This window comes from Amblyomma mixtum, chromosome 10 (assembly GCF_055824585.1).
Source record: "Amblyomma mixtum isolate Tamu chromosome 10, ASM5582458v1, whole genome shotgun sequence".
In the NCBI taxonomy this organism is placed as follows: domain Eukaryota; kingdom Metazoa; phylum Arthropoda; class Arachnida; order Ixodida; family Ixodidae; genus Amblyomma; species Amblyomma mixtum.
Genome location: NC_143021.1, coordinates 158296747 through 158317556, shown reverse-complemented (window position 1 = coordinate 158317556; position 20810 = coordinate 158296747). Strand labels below are relative to the sequence as shown.

Genomic DNA, 20810 nt, shown 5'->3' with positions numbered 1-20810 from the left:
CTAACATGAACTGTTATGAATGTAATGCATAGAAAGTAATGTATGGACTACATCAAGCAAAGCAGGCCTACTGCTTAATTATTGGAGGTTGCAAATTTACTAGGGCAGCACACACTGAAAATACTTTCTTCATGTGTGGGATCAGGCTAAGCGGTACTCTGTTCCTTAGAACATGAAAAATTTTCAACCTTTGGATTTCTCTCTCAACATGGATACGTACAGAGGCAATCTTGTAAGTCATGTCTATGTCATCATCAGACATTTGACCACCCGTTGAATTAAAAGGAGGCATAAGTAGCACCGCACCTTTCCCTTCTACCGTTGTGCGGATGCTTGGAAATCCTTTATCACTTAAAATTAAATCGCCTGGTTTAACAAGCTCCAGAAAGCCAGAGTCTTGGGTAATGAATGAGTCAGTGTGTCGCCCTCCATAAACTTTGGATACGAAGCTTATCATACCATTAGGAATTATGCCAATTAAGAATTTCAGCGTGTATCCTCCCTTGTAATGTGAATACAAAATATGTTGACAGTCAGGGTTTGAGGGTGCTTCAGTGCGGATCTCGGTACAATCTATTATTAAGGTGCAGTTCGGGTAGTTTTCCTTAAATGGGGCAGGCAAAGAAAGTTTGATCGCTCTCCGGGAAGGCATGAAGACCCAATCCTTCAGAGCAATGCTTAAAATACCAAGTGTTTTCCTAAAAACAGTGGATGCTGTTGAGGGTGCAACACTGAAAATTACCCCTAGTGCATTATATGTTATCCCAAGACATAGCTTGGCGAGAAACAAGCACAGCCTATCTTCCTTTGACATAGTATTGCGCCTGTACTTCGGAGGAGGCAGGAGGTTCAAGAGAAGGCAGAAGACTTGTAGCGTCACTCCACAAAAATCTTGCAGCACTTTTTCTTTTTGCTTTAGAGACTGAAAGCCTTGAAACCCACAGTTTTTCTTCCAGTTGCCATCCGTACTTGCAACCTTCAGCAGAATAAACAGAGAACACGGTGAAATTCACAGGCAAATATACTTTAGCAAGAGGACTAACCAATGAAAATTGGTATTTACATCTCCCTGCAACTATGCTCATTCATTCCAAAAAGAAAATAAGCACCACCACTATAAAATAAGAGAATGTTACACAGGAATAAAAATTAACAACAAATGTAATCGCACTGAATCCAGAACTCCTCTGTTAGCCCTAATAAATTGTTAGCTACAATTAAGCACAACTGATAAGGGAAAACCGCAGCATAGTTTAACCTTGTGACTCATTTCTGCATGCACAACTTGAGTAGATACATCAGTTCCATTTGTCGCCACACACTCTTTGGTTTGGCATGCCTGAAAAAAAATTATGTATAAATGACTATGTTGTATTGCACTGACATGTTTTCAGTGCTACATGTGAACAGTGTTGAAAGGGCAGTATTAATAGAAAATTAATGTTGAGTTAGTTAGTTAGTTATATTGATTTTTATGGCACAAAAGCAACTGAGGCTATGATGCGCCAAACACAAGGTTATAGTTTTTGTTAAAGGTGAAGCTTTTATACTTAGAGTTTGTTTAAAACACTGGCTTCCCTGAGAAACCTAAAAATACAAGAGATGTCAACCAGTGCTCGATCATCTAAAAGTAACATGGGGTGTAAAGGGATGCTTTCCCTGTAAAATGTTGTAAAATATTTCTTTCTTAGTTCTTCTAGTTTGATACATGAAATTAAAAAGTAGTTCACGGTGAGTTCAGCACCACACATGTCACAGAGAGGTTTGTTCTGTTTGGTTAGTAGAAAGCTGTGCGTGAGGTGGGTGTGTCCAATGCGGAGCCGACATAAAATAACTTCGGTAAAACGTTCTTGATGCCTACATGATTGCCATTCCCCTAAAATTGGTTTCACAGAATGTAGTTTGTTGTTTATGTGTTCTTGCCATGCAGCCTGCCACTTATTTCTGAGTTTACTGGTGATAAACTTTAAACAATCCCTGTGCGGTATGTTCACTTGCTTTATTTGGCCATTCCGGGCTTGTGCAGCGCATACATCTGCTTTCTCATTACCTACGATTCCAACATGGCTAGGAACCCAGCAGAATTTAATGTTATGTTTTTGTTTTGTGATTTTAACAATGTTATGTATGATGTTACCTATTATGGGTTCAGCAGCATTTCTGGAGTGCAGTGCTTTGAGCATACTCAGGGAACCGCTGTAAATGATGCTATTTTTTCTACAGCTACAAAGATGGCATAACACTCAGCAGTAAAAACCGATGCGCATTCTGGTAATCGCATTATCTGTTTATTTTTTTCTTGAATTACTGCACTTCCAACGTGACTTTCTGTTTTTGAGCCATCTGTATAAAATTCAATGTAGGTGTCATACTTTTCTTGTAGTGCAAAGAATTCCTGTAATATGTACTCATTTGGCGCTTGCTTTTTATCTAAATGTGTCATTGTGAGGTCACATACTGAAGGCAGGCTGTACCATGGTGGCAAATATTCATTCCTTTGTGCAATATTCGGTAAGCAGTCTAGTACTGTTAGCTCTTCACATTTGTCTTCAAAGCGCAATAGTAATGGTCTGATAGAATGTGGTTTGTTGATGAATAATCTTTTAGATGGGCACTTGGTGACAACTGGATGGCAGAGATGTTTCGGAAGAGAACGGATTTTTAAGACGTATGTGCATGTTAGTGCGATTCTTCGGTCCTCAAGAGCGGGCTCATTAGTTTCAACGTATAGGCTGGCTACTGGTGATGTTCTGTATGCTCCAGATGATAGGCGCAGACCAAGATTATGAATGGGGTCTAATCTTTTTAAGTAGGATGCTCTTGCCGAACCATATACTATGCACCCGTAGTCCAGCTTGGAGCGCACCAGAGAGCGATATATTTGTAAAAGGCTTGCTCTATCGGACCCCACCGCTTCCGTGAGAGCACTTTTAAGATATTGAGGACTTGAGAAGCTTTCTTTTTAAGGTTGTTAATGTGTGGTAGAAATGTGAGTTTCTTGTCGAAAGTTAGGCCTAAAAATTTGTGTTCTTGTTTAATTGGTAGCGCAGTGTGACTCAGGTATAGACTGGGATCGACCTGTAGGCCTCGTCGCAATGAGAAAAGAACAGCTACTGTTTTTTGAGGGGAAAATTTAAATCCATTTCTGTCTGCCCAAGAACCTAGTTTATTTAGTGTGATTTGTATTTGTCTCTCACAGGTTGATATACTGGAGGACGTGCATGCTATTTGTAGGTCATCTACATAAAATTAATACATTATGGACTTGGGTATTACTTTAGCTAAGGAATTCATTTTTACTATGAAGAGTGTCGTGCTTAGAATGCACCCCTGGGGTACGCCGTTCTCTTGGGTGAAAGTCATGGAGAGAGTTGCTCCTAGGCGGACTCGGAATGTGCGGTTAGCCAGGAAGTCGTTCAAGCAGTTCAACATCCTGCCGCGGATACCTAGCTCTGCTAGGTCCCGGAGGATGCCGAACTTCCACGTAGTATCGTAGGCCTTCTCCAAGTCGAAGAAGACCGCAATACAGTGCTGCTTGTGGATGAACGCCTCCCGGATGGTGTTTTCTAGGCGGACAAGATGATCTGTGGTGGAGCATGTTTTCTTAAACCCACATTGGTGTTTATCTAGTAGTTGCCGAGATTCAAGTACGAAGGTTAGTCTAATGTTTATTACACTTTCGAAAGATTTAGCAATGCAGCTGGTGAGGGCTATTGGTCTATAACTGCTAGGACTTGTTGGTGGTTTTCCGGGTTTGAGAAAGGGTATTATGACTGCTTTTTTGCACTCGTCAGGTATATGTCCAGTTATGCAGATTTTATTAAAGAATTTTAACAGTGCCTCTACAGCAGCCTCCGAGAGATGGGCAAGCATAGCGTAATGCACATTGTCCGGTCCTGGTGCTGTCTTTTTTCCAGAAGATACCTTATTTAATTCTTGCAGTGTGAGAGGCTGGTTGTAATCCTCATGTATACCTGCTCCGGATGGGAATTTTTGTTTTTCAGCTATAGGGAAGCGCACCTGAAGTTTGCTTCCACTGCACCAGCGCCACTTCTCCCCTGCCGGTCATTTTGGCGTTGCTGTCCGGGCACGTCGCCGGCGGAGCGCATTGAGCCAGCAGCCTGTCGGCTGGTACGCGCGTGCTGCTCGCGCAGCTGGCACTCTCTCTTTCATTGTGAGCACGTGCCGTCCTGCTCGCGGGCGCACAAAAGTGGTGTTGCCGCTCGCTGTGAATTCCGCGACGTTCTAAGAGTGGAGAAACTGGTTGTGTGTGCGGCTGTCACAATAGTTCTCTGAACATCAACGGCCAAGGAATGCCCGTGTAAATCTACAGATTTCCTGGTGATGTCCTACATTCTTGGGAAAAAAAAATTTAATATTGGAAAATTGTAACGTACAGTAACGGAAATATTGAAGGTAATGGTCCACCCTTTCTATATGCAGCAAAATCTTAAATATTTTTCATCGCTCGTATCGAGCAGTTGACGATAGGAAAAACGTTAATACGAAAAAAAAATTCAAGCCTATCGATGGGAGATTGCTATAGTCAAATCTTCCAGGATATGAAAAAAAAAAAATGCGGTCATACATTTTTTACTATTCAAAAATGTTTTTGTCCGGAATTGTTGCGTATGAAATGGATCAGAACGAGAAACGGCAGGCCTCGATAACTGCTATGGGCAGGGTGAAGTAAGCTTTTTCCTGTTACTAAACACGTTTGGTATGTCGCACGCGTAATATTATTTCTGCGCAGTTTTTGCTGTAATTCACTAAGCATGCAGTGTTTAGTAAAGCTCGCGCTAACGAAACTCATTTTTTTTACCGTTTTTTATTTTGGAGACTGACTGCAGCTAGCGGCGTTATGCAGACGCGTGTGAGGCAAGGTCAGCGATCGCCTGAATGTTCCGACTTGTGACGCCGGGCTCAATTTTCGAAGTTGCTTTACATGTAAAAAATTTCAAAAAATAAAAATAATCAAAATGTTTGCTTGCACATGAATGAGCGATGGCTCTGCAAATAATTGTTTTGGGAATGCGCGTGCGCTGTAATCGGAATTAAAATAAATATACGAACCGCTTATCTCCGTTGTAGCGATTGACAAACTAGAGCATTTTTTCTCTTAGCCGTATATAGCAAGCAGCTGGTAGGCGCATTTCGTGCGTGTTTTCGTTTTTCTCCTCAGCCTCGCGTGTCGCCTTAAGGCCACTTTATTTTAAGTTAAAACAAAAATTATTTCCACCATTATTCATCGAAACACGTAACAAAATCATTATTATTTGGCCAACAAACCTGCATGCACCGAAGTGCTCAGTTAGCCAACGAAATTAAACATCTTGCGAAGATGGCCGTGCCAAAAAAAAATGGTATTTACCTCGAATTCCACGTCTTAAATGATCTCGTCATTTACATGCGATACACATTTCGCCGTTACGGTACCGGCTTTTTCGTCAACAATCTGCTTCACGTAGTGGGCCTGATCCACTAGCAGTTCTTTTTTCAAGTTCGCAGCGAAAAAAAAAATTCACTGTCCACTATTTCTTTTAACCTACATCTCAGAGCGTACTGCCGCGACCGAAAGAAGTGCGAACAGCGGAGTGCCTAGGCTCTCCGCTGTTGGAATTTATTTTCGTCACGCTTATACTTGGCTCGCAACACAACTACGCTAGAGACATCCGTGATACAATAATGTACCACTCTAGCGTCTTTTTGTTACTACCGAGATAAAAACGCATTGAAGATAAATTCCGACTGCGCAGCGCGTGGGCGCCGTGCTGTTCGCATTTTTTTCTAGCGCCCCTGTACATTTTGCTAATCCTCTGAAGCTCGCCAGCGTTCAAGCACGAGGGAAAAAGCTCGGGACTGCACAAAGAGATTTGCACGCTGGCCAACACGTGCAAAGTACGTGCAGAACTGGCTTTTTTTTCAGGGGAAAGCGCGCTGCTCGCGCAGCTACTCAATGGGAGGGGTGACCGGTTTGCCCGGACAAAAATACGGAGTCGGTCGGAGAGGGCGCTTTTCACTGGCGTCCGCAGCGCCCCCCTGCGAAGCTGCGGTCCCCTATTGCTTTGTGTTTCTGAAATGTGTTTGTGTAGTTGGATGAACTTGAGATCTCAGCAAAATGCTCGCCTAATATGTTGGCCTGTTCTTCTAAAGATGTTTGTGTCCCGGGTGCTGTCAAGAGAGGAAGTGTGAAAGGGGTATGGTCACCAGTAAATTTACGAACTTTTTCCCACATTTTCTTTGATGTTATTGAACTATTTATTGAGGAGACATATTTCTGCCAAGAGGTTTTCTCTGCATTTCTTCGCACATAGCGCGCTCTGCTCTTGCCTTCTTAAAGGTAAGTAAGTTCTCTGCAGTGGGATATCGACGCAGAGTGCTCCACGCTTTGTTTTGTTTTTTTCTTGCTAATGTGCATTCTTTTGTCCACCACACTTTGTGTTTCTTTTGCGCGAGTCCTGTTGTTTGTGGTATAGCGAGTGTTGCGGCCGATATTATGCATTCAGTAAACTTCTCATTAATTTCATCTGTGCTTAGGTCGTCACAAAATTCCTTTTCCAGAGTGGCACTTTTTGTAAAAAGTGACCAGTCGGCGAGCTGAATTTTCCAGCGCCGTGGCTTTGTGGGGATGATTGGAGTCGACGATGAGAGCCTGATGATGGTAGGTAAGTGATCGCTGCCCATGGGGTCATTTAAAACATCCCATTTAAAATCGTTAAAAAGTAATGGTGATGCGAAAGCTAAATCGAGAGAGCTCATTTTTGCTGAGCTTGAACAGCAATATGTGGCTTTTCCCGTATTTAAAAGACAGATATTATTCGAAAGTATAAAATCTTCGATTGTTTGGCCTCTAGAGTCACAGCGTTCGCTTCCCCAAAACGGAGAGTGAGCGTTAAAATCGCCAACTACCAGAAATGGCTCCGGCAGTTCATCGATCAGGCCTTCTAGATCTTGGCATGTTAATGTGATGTGTGGGGGAAGATATACAGAACATATTGTTATGGTTTTGTAGCTGATGACGCTAACTGCAACCGCCTCAAGTTTTGTTTTCAGTTTGATTTCTTGAGCCGGGACGCCGCTTTGGATGATGATTGCGACGCCTCCCGACAGTCTATTTGCATGTTCGCGATCACGCCTAAAAGTTGTATAATGTTTTAAGATATTTGAATGTTGTGGACCAAGATTGGTCTCCTGGAGACATAGGGCTAGAGGCATCACTGACCCTAGAATATGAGTTATATCACTGTAGTTCCTCAACATTCCTCTACAGTTCCACTGAACCACAAATGTCATGTTTGTTTTTTGGGTGGGAATGGAACGGAAGAAGTTTACTGTGCTGGGCCCGTTACCGGGGTTCTATCTTTTCTTCGCTCGTCAGAGCCGGTCCGCCGCTGCAAAGCGGGCGGAGTGTTAGTTGTATCCATCACCTCACCAGAGGTGCTGGAGGACCGCGAAGCCGCGGATGTTTTGGTGTCGGGCCTCCCCCGACGGGGGGAAGTCCTGCGGGATGCTGACCCGTAGGCCGGCACTCCCTGGCTTGGAGTTGGCAGAGCAGCCTTGGCTGTCTCTGTCTGGGGCGTTGATGGCACTGCCACTGGCGCGGTGGGAGTGGCCGCGGCAGATGCCGGAGTGCTGCGTGGTGCACCGCCCCTGCGCGCCACGTCAGCATAGTTTGGTTTGGCTGTGAAAGAGAATGTATTTGTCAGTGCAAAACGCCTTCTGGCTTCTTTGAATGAAATGTTTTCTTTGGTCTTAATGGTGATGATTTCCTTCTCCTTTTTCCAGGACGGACACGCCCTGGAGTACGCAGCGTGGTCGCCTTCGCAGTTAGCGCAGCGTAGAGCTGCGTTGCATTCCTCAGAATGGTGGTCCTTTGACGCGCATTTCGCGCAAGTTTTGCGGCCGCGGCAACTCTGTGATCCGTGGCCAAACCGTTGACAATTAAAGCACCTTCGGGGGTTAGGGATGTAGTGTCTTACATTTACTTTGAGGTATCCAACGTTGATGGTTTCTGGCAATGTGCATGTGTTGAAAGTCAGGACCAGGTGTTTGGTATCTATATCTTTGTTGTCCTTGCGGATTTTGATTCGGCACACATCAATGACGTTTTGATCGGAAAGGCCTTCAAGTATTTCTTTCTCTGTGAGATGTAGAAAATCATTTTCTGAGATGACGCCATGGACAGTGTTGAGGGATCGGTGTGCTGTGATGGAGACAGGTGTCTCCCCCATACACACTATGTTTGCGAGTTTGGAAGTTTGAACATTATCTCGGAGTTCCAGCAATAGATCGCCGCTGGCCATTTTTGATACTTTGTAGCCGGGGCCTAAAGCCTCTGTTAAGCATTTCGATACGATGAAGGGGGATAGAATCCTGGCCTGTTTATCTTGCACTTCACTGTGGACGACATGGAATTTGGCGAATGTTGGTTTCTTTTTGGAAAAAAAGTACTCTGCTTCGTTCCGCACTCTTTTAAGAGAGCGATCAAGTTTGGAAAGGGGGGAGCCATAAAAAATTGATGTTTTTCGGTCATGGTGCCAGCCACCCACCATGGAGCCCAACAAGGGGACGGGACAGGAACTTGAAAGCAAGTCCTGCCCACGCCAGCTGTACACCTTAACTATAACCTAATATGACTCAACTCAGGGTAGTTGGTCACACACGGTTAACCCTTGCCGCCAGGAAAAAGAGGAAAAAACGAAGAAAAGAGGAGGAGACAGGAGAGTTGTAAGAAAGAGATAGGAAAGTGAAAGATAGAGGGGAGGACAGGAAAAGGCGACTGCCGATTTCCTCCAGTTGGGTCAGGCCGGAGGTGCCATCTACAGGAAGCTGGGGCCAAAGTGGTGTGTTGCCTCCGCCGAGGGGCCTTAAGGGTCCAAACGCTCGGCATCGGCTCAACCACCAGGATCCCCTTTTCCCCAGACACGGCGATGCCACGCACGGCTAAGCGCGGATGCTCGGGTCCGTGGTGACGCATTGTTCACCATCATCCCCCTGCGGGGATGTCCCTGCGGATGCTCGGGTTAACCCCGTGGTGTCGCCACTCACCAACGTCTGCATGCTGCAGACGCCTCCCTGCGGGGAAAAATTAATGTTGAATTTGTGTGGTTTTTTGTATACACAGAAATATGATGCCATAATTAAAAGGTGTCCTCACAGCATCTGTCTTTGCAATGAAATGACTTTCTCCTGCGCCACACACACTCATTGAAGTATGCGAGTCACTTGTGCTGATCGTCGAAGCCGCAGCTGCGCTCATCTCCAGAGGTGCATAGCTGAGATCCATCATGTGAATGTCCTCTGTAATGGAGGTTCCTGGTTTATGTGTGAAGGACTGTGTACGGGAGGCCTAGGCATGGCCCAAAAGAACTCTCTCCATCGACTAACACCAGAGACACTGTGTCTGGCTCAAAATTATCAACCCGTCCCGTCAGCGAAGGCGGTTGTGTGGAATGCAGCGGGCGCAACACAAAGACGTGCGAAATAGCCAGAGGGCAAAAGAGGAGAGGCCGCGCGGGGCGCCCAGCGCGACCACACGCATCCCTGCGGCCCGTTTTGCAGCGCGTCCCCAACTCCCCCCCCCCCCCCCCCTTTCGCGCAGAGACGGGCACGTTTGTGCGTTTGTGTGTGCGCGCATGCAAGCCTGCAGACGGCCTTGTTGCGAGGTACGGGCTGTGGACTCGGGCTGTGGACTCGGAGAAGGCTAGGAGTTGGGTCTTTATTAAGGGAAGTTAACCCAAAAGAAAAGAGGGCCCCAGTTCCTTGGAAAGTACAGACTGGCTCCCCAAGCAGCTGCTCTCTTCCGCTACTAGAGGAAGACTCGCTTTGTCCGTTGACGGCCGAGTTTGCGAATGCCGTGGTCGCGTGACCGGGCCGCGGTTCTTGGAAGAGACCACCCCGAGTTCCGATGCGAGAAGAGAGAGGACAGCCGTGGCCCTCATAAACATGTCAAGTCCGGGAGGGGTGCGTCTTCGATGGAACATGAAGCCCGCGTTCGCGAAGAGGCCGGCACCCTGCGGCGCGGAGGGTAGGCCGGGACGCTCGCGGCAAAAACAGTTTCCCGGAGTTCGCGGGCCCACTGGCCTGCAGTGTCTTGCAACGCGACGGCCTTACTAATGGCTCGAGGTGGCGAGGGAGGCCGGCAAGTTAGCAACAAGAGGGCTCCCAGCAGAGGAGGCGAGGAGGACACCGAAGAAAAAGAGAGAGAGTCCTCAGAGAGACGCGTTGGAGACAGAAGGGACAAAGGGAGAACGGGCAGAGACGGGCGAAGTGTACGGACGGGAGCAGATCGCGCTGGTCTGTAGTCGGTGAGGCCGGACCCGAGGGCATCCGTTGCAAACTGACCGCCAGCCGAGACGCCCAAGAAGCCGGACGCCACAACCCGTCAGAGTACCGCCAGCTGAGACGCCCAAGAAGCCGGACGCCACAACCCGTCAGAGTACCGCCAGCTGAGACGCCCAAGAAGCCTGACGCCACCACCCGTCATAGTCACCGAAACGTGGGACCGCCACCAGCCTGAGCGCCACCCTGCCAGAGCAGCCGAGAGCGAGGCACCTGTTGGCCGGACTGCACCGCGACGCCTGATACAAGACAGCGGTGAGCGGAACTCCCAGTTTCACCTTCAGGCAGAGTGAGAATAAATTAGGTTGATTCGGAGGCGTTGTGTGTTGGCTCATTTCTCCTCGCTTCAGCAGAACCCGTAGATAGCAACAAACAACTGTGTTGCATTGTGACTGACCCCCGACAGGCGGGAACGTCACATATGCATTGTCGCTTCATCGTCTGTACTTCGTGATGGATTTTCACTTCCTGCACCGAGCTCTCTAGATGATATTGCCTGGTTGATTGACAATATCAAAAAAAATTCTGTGAATACTAATGCGATAAAAATTGCGAAAGAAACCTGTCCCTGTGGCCTACAATATTATTTATCCCAGGAACTTTCCAGCATGCACAGCAAATGCAACTAACGCGGTCAAATGATGTTGGTACACAAACAAAATTGGTCAGCCTTGCGAATGTGGACCTGGTATTTTTCAATCCATGTAAACTTTTACTTTGCAGAACTTCATGCAGCCTGAATACCGCTTCGTCTTCAGCTGGTGATGGTGACACTGCCGAGGACATCTTCTTGAGCATGCAGAGAAGCAGGCCATCATCACCAGTCACAGAGAGTCTCGTGGATGCTGCATTGCCTGCAGGTGCGTCATCACAAGCACCAATAACATCAACATCACCCCTGACATTGCCAGTGCTCACCACAGCAGCACCAAATCATGTGCCTGAAGCACGACCACATGAGGCTCGCAGACAAAAAACAAAAGAAAAAAAAATGATCGATTTGAAGAAGAGCTGCTAGGACAGCTGCAAAAAAAAATGACAGAAAACGAAGCTTTTGGCCTGTCTATCGGCCTCAGCTTAGACAGGATGCCTACAAAGGTGGCATCCAAGTGCAAGGTAGGGATTATGCAGCTGATTGCCGAATCTGAGGAAGAGATTTAATCTGGTATTGAAGCAATTTTGAATCTTCCTCTTAATTCACTGCATTATCTGGGAGGAATGGTGCGGCAGGGAAAGACATGGACTAAAGAAAGAAAACACACACAAGCGCCAATCGGAGGTAAACTCTTGGAGCATAAGCAAATCCAAGGGCATGTTCTTGACATTTGATGTTGGCAGCCAAGGCAACGAGCACACACGGATCTAAACATTTAAGAGAAAAAGAGCCCGATGTACTAGAAATGTGATTGAGCAGTACATCGGGCTCTTTTTCTCTTGAATGTTTAAATCCGTGTGTTCTCGTTTCCTTGGCTGCCAACACCGAATGTCAAGCATGCGCCGTTGGATTTTGCTTATGATCCAAGATTTTACCTTTGGTTGGCGCTTGTGTGGGTATTTTCTTTCTTTAGTCCAAGTCTTTCCGTGTCATGGTATTCTTCCCACAGCATGTCTCACCAACTTGCCAAAACCTTTATGTTGTTCAATGACTGCATGAGCCTGCATATTTATGTAGTCTTTTATTGTCCTTATCCAGAAATTTTAATCACTACCTTGAGTTTATTATGCTGCAATGATGTTTTGTTTCACAACTGTCTCAGGTTTTTCAACATTTTTTCAATGACGAGAGACAGGGTCCTTGAAGTTCATAAATTTTGTTCTTAATGCCTGGGCATTGCAGGGTTAAAATCTTTGCATGTTTGGTCCCTTTGTCATGCTCATGCTCACTTGTGATAAAAATATGGTTTGGTTTGGTTTATGGGGTTTAATGTCCCAAAGCAACTCAGGTTAAGAGTACAAACATATACGGATGCTGCAATACTAGACGCCAAAAAGATGCCAAAGATACTAGATGCCAAAAATGGCTTGGTTCTAGCTCACTTCCTTTGTGCAACTAGTGCAATCTTTTTAAGCAGAGAACTGAACTTGTCAGACACGATACAGTGTTTTTGGCCGCGAACTTCTCGCCATATACCTGGCAGTGCGTTATTTCCGCCACTTGCTTGAGGGCAGAGCATTTACCATTTTCACGGATCACAAGCCTCTTACTTACTCAATTGGCCGTCCTGCATCCCTGTATACGCCACGGGAAGTGAGACAACTTTCCTTCATATCTGAGTTCTCGACTGACATCCGACAACACCCCGGCTGACGCCCTCAGTCGCGTCGATGCTGTCACGCGCAGTCGTTCTGAAACATCGACTTCGTCCTCCTTTCCCTTCGACATACATGAACTGTCTGCAGCGCAAGCAAGCGACCCCGATCTTTCCCGCCTACGTACAGCGCAAACATCCCTGAAGCTCGAGACAGTCTGCATTGAAGATGTGCCCATCGTTTGTGATACCTCCACAGGTACGCCAAGGCCCGTTTTGCCCATCGTTTTCCGCAAGAAAATCTTCGAATCCTTGGACACCCTTTCTCACCCTGGAATTCGTGCAACTCAAAAGCTGATCACATCCCGCTTTGTCTGGACCCGCATGAACACCGACATTCGCGACTGGGTCCGCGCGTGTGCACCCTGCCAGCGTGCAAAGTACACCGGTACCCTGTGCCCCCAACGCAGCGTTTCCTGCAGCCCAACGAACGCTTCGCAGTAGTCCATATCGACATCGTTGGCCCCCTACCCCACTGCCAAGGTTACCGGTATTTATTGACATGCATCGATCGCTTCACCCGATGGCCTGAGGCTACACCAATCGCCAACATCACAGCAGCCACTGTCGCCGCGGCCTTCGTCTCTACTTGGGTAGCGCGGTTCGGCTGCCCCACAACCATCGTCACGGACCGCGGTCGCCAGTTCGAGTCATCGCTTTTCACAGAACTCCTCAAACTGCTCAGAGCAGCACGGCTACGGACTGCATCTTACCATCCACAAACAAACGGACTCGTAGAGCGTTTCCATCGGCACCTCAAAGCAGCGCTTACGGCGCACGGACCCCCCGTCAAGTGGCTCGAAGCTCTTCCGCTCACACTGCTCGGAATCCGATCTGCCTTCAAAGAAGACCTTTCGTGCGCCTGTGCCGAGCTTGTTTACGGAACCTCTCTTCGTCTTCCAGCCGATTTCTTGGAAAACACGAATCCCGCCGTCCCGTCCACAGCAAGTGAATACATCGACAGGCTCCGGCATATCCTCCGCCGCCTTCAACCACAGCCGACGCGAGAACACCAACGCACTGTGTACGTGACTCCAGACTTAAAGACAGCAACCCATGTTTTCGTGCGTTACGGCCCTGTGCGTGGTTCCCTCCAACCACATTATCTCGGCCCCTTCCGCGTCCTTGAGCGCCGTCCTTCCACTTTCCTGGTAGACTTGAATGGAACGCGAGATGCAGTGGCCCTCGAACGACTCAAGCCAGCGTACGTCGAGGCCCCAGTCTCTTGCGTTTCGGCGCCTGCACTTGCGACAGCCCCATTCATTTCCGACCGACAGCAAGCTCCTCCAGCTCGTCGCGTCCACTGGAATCCCAGCTGCCCAAAGAAGTAAATCGTTCGTCGCCTTGGCTTCCTCTCTCGGGGGGGAGCCGTGTAGTGCGCCAGCCATGGCGCCAGCCCTCGCCGGCACAACTTACGCGTGCTTCTTCCCTATGCCCCCGGCAACGTGAGGTGAACGCCATTGCGGTCGAAGTCTGCGGCGCCCCCTTCAAAGGAACCCGACCGCACCCCGCGCGCACCCGCATCTGGCACGCTCTTTCCTTCTCCTCCCTTTTCCCTCTCGCAGCGGCGGGGCGCGCCTCCCGCGCTCCCCGCCGCAGCTCCGTTATTCAGAGAATAAACGGTTGAACAGAAAAGACGTCTTGTCTTCTCTGAGGATCTCCGAGCAGCTTACGCCCTACAAGTACATTTGGCATGGTGAAAGGTGTCTCAGTGAAGGATGAAGCAATCAGAATGGATGCAAGGTCATGAAATAACCTAAAGCTTGGCAAATGAATGAATGAAGGCAAATGCATGGCCGAATTATTTTAATGCAGTCGTTTAGCATCCCAACCATACAGAAAATTCAGAGAAGCTCAGACTTACTGCATAGAGAGCACAGCATGTGACTGTGTGAGCATACAGCGTAATGAACTCACAAAAAAAAGTTAGGCGTGTTTATTTATTTATTCAAACAAGTGACAGGCTACACATGGGAGTATTATGTGAACAGAACGTGCATGAAATTATTGGAGATGTGAGCAAAAAAAGAGAAAGAAAATACAATGGATAGCAAGAATTAACGAGCAAGATATGCTTGAATTAGCTGATGACATTGCCTTGCTAAGTCACTCAGGACATGAACTACAAAGCATGATCAATGAGTTAGACAGGCAGAGCAGAACGGTTGGTCTAAATATTAACATGCAGAAAACCAAAGTAACATTCAACAGTCTAGCAAGGGAACAGCAGTTCGCAATTGGTAGCGAGGTGCTGGAAGTGGTAAGAGAATATGTCTACTTAGGGCAGGTAGTGACCGCTGATCGGGATCATGAGAGGGAAATAACTAGAAGAACAAGAATGGGGCGGAGCGCATATGCCAGGTCCTCCGAGACCATGAAGGACAGTTTACCAATATCCCTCAAGAGAAAAGTATACAACAGCTGTATCTTGCCGGTACTCGCCTATGGGGCAGAAACGTGGAGGCTAACAAAGAGGGTTCAGTTTAAGTTTCAAGTTAAGGGCAACACAGTGAGGTATGGAAAGAAAAATGATAGGTGCATTGTTAAGAGATTGGAAGCGGGCGGAGTGGGTGAGGGAACAAACGTGGGTTAATGACATCCTAGTTGAAATCAAGAGGAAGAAGTGGGCTTGGGCAGGGCATGTAATGCGAAGGCAAGATAACCGCGTGTCCTTAAGGGTAAGGGGGGGGATTCCAAATGAAGACTAGCGTAGCAGGGGGCGGCGAAAGTTAGCTAGGCGGATGAGTTTAACAAGTTGGCGGGGATACACTGTACTAGCTCCGTCTCACAACACTCAGCTGCCATGGCAATGATCCTTCTGCAGACATGAAATAGTATGCAATTTCATCCCTCATTGCCATAGCAGCCGAGCTAGGTCGGTGATTTGATGGTGGTGCAGGGGAGCCAATTGGGGCAACCGTGCGCCTCCACTCTCCGTCCAGCACAGTTTCCTCACATGACCGGTCACCATAATCATCTGGACAATATGCACTGTCAGTCATGAGAAAATTATGAAGGCACACACGGCTGCCTCTATCATGTTGGTGAGGAGCTCCGGCTCTCCTTCTACTGTCCCAAGGAACACCCGCCACCTTGAGACTAAAATCCCAAACGCATTTTCCACGCACCTGCGCGCTCTCGAAAGGCGATAATTGAACACCTTTTTTCTCTCATCAAGCTTCCTGCCTGGGTAAAGACGCATCAAGTATGTCTGCAACGGAAATGCTGCGTCCCCGAGCAAACAAGCAGGCCATCTTGACACTACCGAAGGAAGCCCCGAAGTTCCTTCTTTCAGATGAGTGCTCAGGGCACTATCTCTGAATACAGAGCCATCTGAAAGTCGTCCTTGAGCTCCAATGTCCACTGCAATGAAACTATAATTGGCATCTGCTATAGCCAGCAGCACCAGTGAATGATAGCCTTTGTAATTAAAAAAGTCTGACCCGCTGTTGTCCGGGCATTTGATTGCAAAATGCTTCCCGTCAATGCTTCCTATAGCATTTGGGAAGTTCCACTGAACTTCAAAATCTTCTCGCATTTTTTCCCATTTTTTCGCACTATGATTGCTTGAAACCAATTGTACTTGGGTGTCCGTTTCATGCAATCATAGATTGCTGGAAGGGTCTCTCTTAGGATCCCCAACACAGTGGAAGCATGCATTCGATAACTCATAGAGATATCTTGAATGGATCCCCCTGTGGCCAGAAATCTGCAAAAAATGTAAAAGAACAATCGGTTCGTATGAACGTTCAAATATTTGTCACAATTAGCTTTATTGCTGCAAGCATTAATTTAAGAATGAAAAACGCATGCATCATGTTTCACAAATAGGACTAAGAGCAGTTACAGGGCCATAGAATGCGGAAAGGACGTTATTTTGAGGTTCGGCATTTCGCGCGCAGCACAGTAGGACATGGCCAAGCAGTGGGGCCCACACCGCTGTTGCGTCGTGTACCATCCGTCCTGCGCCCATCCACATCATATTTCGTTCCCTATCCCATGTTGCTCTCAGAGCCTCCCTTTTTTAACCCGCGCGCTTTCCCACTACGGTTTCAAGGTTGTCTAAAGGTGAGCTTTCCCTCACAGCTCGAGAGCCTTACGGCTGTGATTGAAGCACACTTAAGAGCAGCGGAAAAAAAACAAATGCGTGCTATGTATTCGTATGTTGCTTTCGAAAACCACGCGAAGTGCGTCCTGTAGCTGATGATGTGAGGGAAAAACTTAGTACAAATACGGTGCGCACGTACCGTGCGTACCGCCTCATTGACTAGGTTCTCAAGAAATGTGAGCATTTTACCTCAATGTAACTGCGAGCCGTTCTGCCGGAGAGATGGGCCTCCTATGCGTTGCTGGGTGCAGTATTCTCTCGTACACGAGGCTCAGCAGCTTGTCAAATGAAGCCTTCGTCATCCTAAGTTCAAAAAATGCACGTAAGTTCGACATGAGAACACAATTTTTCCGCTCGTGGTATCACTTTCCGAAGGGTGCTTGAAAACAAACGACAAGCACCGCATGTTAAATGTATATATCTGCTTTTTATTCACCTGAAATACTTGAAATGGTATTCCGGATCACTTTGTCGCAGCTCCTGCACGAGGTGATGGTACTCGCTGTAGGCCGGACGCTTGTCGAAAATTTCACGGATGTAGAGTGACCGCTTCCTCTTGCGGCGCAGGCGGTGTAGGAGCAACGCGATAGTTATATTTCGTCGTACTGGGTACGTCCACGCCATCCCAAGAAGAAATGCAATGCCTACTGCGAGGCGCCAGAACCGACAGACACCTTTCTATATGCAGACGCTTTTAATAAAAGGCGCGAAAGCAGTATGCCAGAGCGGAAGGACAACGCTGAGCAGCGACGGGGGCTGTTTCGCATGTTTCGCGGCAGGCGGCGTGCTAGACTCTCTGCCCAGAATACACCGCATGCGCCTCCCACGCCACTCCTCCCCTCTACCCCCTTCGCCACTCGCCTCCTCTCCCAGCCGGTTTTCGAACGAAGAACGTTCTGCGCATGCGCTGCCTCGTGTCGGAGCGGCTGGACTGTAGAGCTCCCGAACTGAGCCTGGCGTAGCGTCGCCGATCTGACGTATCCGACCACAACCGGCTCTCGCCCGCGCGCCGAAAACGTCGGAGTATAACCGCGCCTTTAATCGCGGCGTGGAACCCACTGTAACCAATGAGGGTAGTGGATTTTAGTGGTATGACATGGCATTCGATCCGTCGCTACGAGAACTTTCGGAATGGACAAGCGGACAAAGTACACCCAGAACTACAAGAAATAATGGGAAAAGGAGCCGGAATTGAAGGGTAACATGTTTCACTTTTTATTGTGAACGTGCTGTTAGTTGCATTGAAGATAAAATTGACATAGATTGTCATCTCATGTCATATCCTTGATTTATTCTGAGCTCATGCTTATCGTTGAATGTAGCTTCAAGATGGCACATGCTAAATGCTTTGAGGTGACGCTCTCAGTGAGAACCTTTCTCCCTGGTAGCATATGATGTTGCTACAACATTGCAGCAATGTTACGTATGTTAGGACAGCGAGGAAAGCTGCGATGATTGTTGCCTACCATCTGCAGTCCCTGCAAAGTCACTCCAGCAGCTACCATTCGTTGGCCGTCCTGCGCCGAGGCCAGCGCAAGTACATGCGAGCCCACTGGTACAAGCAGAAAGCGGAATCCAAGGTAAAAACCTCGTGCCTCTACCTGGCTAGTTGTAAGCAGCATTTCATTGTGCTGTGTGCATTTAGCTCTATATAGATGTGCTCATTTTGGCAAAAATAAAAGTATGGCTAGTTTTGAAATTCTGGCCAGCAGTCCGTTTGTGCTGTGGTACGTTTTTTTTTCCAATTCCTTGCTTTTGCTCATTCTAGAGCTTCTAAAGAACCTTGCACAAATGGTGGCAAAGGTAGAGGAAAAAATTGATGCTCTAACAGAAAAGGTCAACAGAATAGCACATGCTCGGGAAAGTGCAGTGGATCTTTCAGCAAGAGTAGATGAGGTCCTTCAGTATTTGCCTCTTAAAAATGCAGAAGGAGTGGCCATTATGGAACACATACTGGGTGATGAAGAAAAAAGAACCTTGGCAAGTGCATTTTTATCTCATGCCAGTTCTGCTAGTTGGCTTTTTTTTTCACATTGCAGAGCTATACATACAGAGCTATACTACATTTTCAATTGCTGTCACTTGTGAGAAAAAGCAGTTTACTCACTGTGGTGATCTAATAGTTGTAGGGCTTAGCTCCAAAGTCTAAATGCCGAATCAAATTCTAGCTGCCATAGCCTCATTCGGAGGAGCAAAAAAATGCTGTGCAATGTTAGCGTGCAGTGAAGTATCCAAGATCTTTTAAGTAATCAAGATCTCTACTACGATTCTCTCAGCCTGTGCTCTGCTTTGGGCCATTAAAACAGCTCATACAAATGCATAATGCTAGCATTTTGGAGCATATACTCGTGAGTCAAGGACTTATTAGCTATTGATGCATTATTCACTAGGGACCCAATTTTAGTTGTGTTTATCTTACCATCTAAAAGTTCCTTGCATTTTTTTCTGTTCAGATTTCGCACCTTGCCTTAATTGGAGGGTCGTGCCAAAAGCATATAGTGCGCCAAATGATGGGCTGCATCACGGACGAGTTGGCAAAGGAAGATTGCCTGACTGGCCGAAAGGGCAAGAAGCCATTTTCAAACCTTAATATCAGGCGACCCTAAGCCCGAGAATGTTGAAGTGTACATTTGAGACGTGCTGAAGGAGCTTGCTTCACTTCTTGAAGTTGTATTGCAGCATGGTGAGGCTATTTATGCAGTGGTTGTGCATGCATTTGTTTGTGACATGCCTGCGCAGGCTTTTTTAAGTGCACCAAAGGACATGCCTGCGAAAAATGCACGCACAAGGGCGTGTACTCTGAAGAGCACAGGAAAGTGATATTTCCTGATGTATTTGCCCCTTTGCGTACAGACGAAGATTTCAGAAATATGGTACAACCCAACCACCATAATTCTGCTTCACCATTACTTGAGCTGGGTATTGGACTGGTCAGCAAATTCCCGCTAGACTACATGCACCTCGTTTGCCTTGGTGTCATGAAAAGACTTCTAGTTCACTACTGGACATCCACAGCCCCATCAGCATCAAAGCTGCCTGTGGGTACACATCAGAAAATTTCCGAAAAGCTGGTGCAGCTGGCAGTTCACACTCCATACAAGATTCAACGCCACCCGAGGTCACACGAACTGTATAGTTTTGGAAAACATCTAGAGTTTTGGAAAGCATCGGAGTTCAGGAACTTCCTCGTGTACTTCAGCCCTGTAGTGCTCAAGCACCATCTGGCTCACCAGTTCTATGTTCACTTTTTGAAACTGAGTTGTGCCATTACCATGCTGGCATCACCCAAGCTCTGCATGGCTTACTGTAACAAAGCTGAGGAGTTGCTTCTTAACTTTGTTACAGAAGCGGGCAACCTGTATGGTAGTGGCATATATACTCTCAGCACACACAGCCTCATGCATTTGGCAGAGGATGTGCGACGATTTGGCTGTCTGGCATCGTTTTCCGCCTTCCCATATGAAAGTTTTCTTGGGAAGCTGAAGAAACTAGTGAGAGGCTGTGCCCTTCCAACCCAGCAAATTTTTATCAGGGCAACTGAACTGAAGCTGCAGAACAAGCAGTCATGTCATCTTGACAGCAATGACATTAAGCTTGCTAAAATGCACGTTAGCGGACCTGTCCCAACAAATTTCCAAGGGCAGCAATTCAGTAAGGTGACAATTGAAAAAGTGCTGTCTACAAAGGCTGGAAACAACTGCGTGAAGATGAAAGATGGAAATATTGTTCGAATAAGGAATGTGTTAGTAGCTGATAGAGAGGTCTCCATCTGTGGACAGTATTACACCAATATTAGTAGATTTCACAATGTGGTGCGGCAGCTCGCTGATATCGGTGTTTACAAAGCCAACGAGCTTTCTCAGAGTCTCAGTATGTGGGATGTAAGAGAGTTCTCTGAAAAATGTGTGTGTCTACCATGGAGCAAGAACACAGATGTTATTTTCCCTTTGCTCCCATTGTGAAGACCCTTGGCTCGCAATCTCTCATCAGACATTTTTTGTTATCTGATGCATAGAGTCTGTCACCCTTGTCTAGAGCACTTCAGCAGCACA

General features: G+C 47.2%; 1 long non-coding RNA gene and 1 pseudogene across 2 annotated transcripts in view; both read right to left on the bottom strand.

Moving 5' to 3' along the window:
- Positions 1-679: 679 nt before the first annotated feature.
- Positions 680-14038, bottom strand: LOC149327475 (uncharacterized; annotated as a pseudogene). Its single transcript, XR_016286545.1, has 5 exons — positions 13749-14038; positions 10765-10916; positions 9158-9324; positions 1259-1339; positions 680-976 (listed from the first exon to the last, which is right to left on the bottom strand). The product of XR_016286545.1 is annotated as an uncharacterized LOC149327475 (transcript).
- A 1383-nt stretch (positions 14039-15421) lies between these two features.
- Positions 15422-20810, bottom strand: part of LOC149327470 (uncharacterized) — a 102187-nt gene continuing 96798 nt past the window's right edge. Inside the window, exons 3-4 of the long non-coding RNA XR_016285900.1 lie at positions 16948-17061; positions 15422-16359 (exon numbers count right to left, since the gene is read on the bottom strand). This is a non-coding gene — a long non-coding RNA (uncharacterized LOC149327470). The remainder of the gene's footprint in view (positions 16360-16947; positions 17062-20810) is intronic.